Genomic DNA, 728 nt, shown 5'->3' with positions numbered 1-728 from the left:
GGCCAGGAGACAAATACATGTCCCTACTCCACTCTCCACCCCACCCCGACCCTTCCAGGGTTGGAATACAGCTGCATTCTGTCCGGGCTGTTCAACATCTGACTGTCCCTTCCGCCAGTCAGAATGCACACTCCTGCTAGTCCTTTTCGAGGCTGGGAAGTAGCCAGGGTTTGGTCATTGGAGGTGATGATTCTGCATAGTTCTGACTCTGGTTAAGGAAAGTTTTTTAATGATGAACTAACTCAAAGACTGCAGTTCAGTCAGGAGGCAAAGGGAAAAAAATCAGCATATTTATATTAAAAATCCTCATGAACTGGGAAAAGAATGCTGCCTCCCAGCCTCAACTGCTGAATTTATTGGAGACAGGTTTTTTGAAAACAGTACTCTATTTTCCTGTACATTTTGGTTAAAATATAAGCAAGAAGAGAGGCAGCTCAGGAAATATTCTAAATTGCTAGTATAGTATCTACTATATATTTATGTATGCACACACCCAGAGAGAGAAAGAAAACATGTATAGTTTTTCAAAGCGTTTTTGGGGGGAGGGGGTTCTTTGCTGAATAAAGTTATCAAAAAGTGATCTAAAACTAAATGCTGGTTGAATCACAAGGTGGAAGCAGGTCTCTGGGTATCTCTTCTGAAACTAAATCTGGTGAAAATTCTGAACACCTCACATAGAGGGGTCCGTCTGTAACAGGTGTTCCTCCATGTATAGATCATATTCTTTC

Source organism: Myotis davidii, unplaced genomic scaffold, assembly GCF_000327345.1.
Source record: "Myotis davidii unplaced genomic scaffold, ASM32734v1 scaffold653, whole genome shotgun sequence".
NCBI classification, from domain to species: domain Eukaryota; kingdom Metazoa; phylum Chordata; class Mammalia; order Chiroptera; family Vespertilionidae; genus Myotis; species Myotis davidii.
The sequence above is the reverse complement of the archived record's forward strand: the minus strand, read 5'-3'. Positions refer to the sequence as shown.